The 412-nt window shown below is 49.8% G+C and overlaps 1 protein-coding gene across 1 annotated transcript in view; it reads left to right on the plus strand.

The window, feature by feature from the left end:
• TFPT (TCF3 (E2A) fusion partner (in childhood Leukemia)) overlaps nt 1-412 on the plus strand; it is a 14,960-nt gene that overhangs the window by 11,007 nt on the left and 3,541 nt on the right. The gene's annotated exons all lie outside the window — the stretch shown is intronic.

Raw genomic sequence — 412 nt, forward strand, 5'->3', positions numbered from 1 at the left:
ACTTCCATTTTTGTGTATGTACCCTAAAAAGAATTGATAACAGGGAATCAAACAGCTATTTGTACAAGTAGTGTATAGCAGCACTATCCACAATCACCAAAAGGTAGAAACAATCCAAATGTTCATCAACACATGAATAAATAAAATGTGCTATATACATACAACAGAATATTATCTATCTATATATAAAACAGCCTAAGCAGATGGCTGGCCAGTAACTATGATGCACACTGACCACCAGGGGTTCAATGCAGAAGTGGGCCCGCGGTTGGAACAACAACTTTATTGGCACCGGCCGCTAGGCGGAGACGGGCTGAGCAGGCGCGAGGCGAGGGGCTCCCCCCGCCCGGTGCCCTCCGAGCACCGGGCCTCCCAAGCGGAGAGTCGCCGCGGTCAGACGGCGCGGTACCGG

Source organism: Myotis davidii, unplaced genomic scaffold (genome assembly GCF_000327345.1).
Source record: "Myotis davidii unplaced genomic scaffold, ASM32734v1 scaffold1997, whole genome shotgun sequence".
Classification (NCBI taxonomy): Eukaryota; Metazoa; Chordata; class Mammalia; order Chiroptera; family Vespertilionidae; genus Myotis; species Myotis davidii.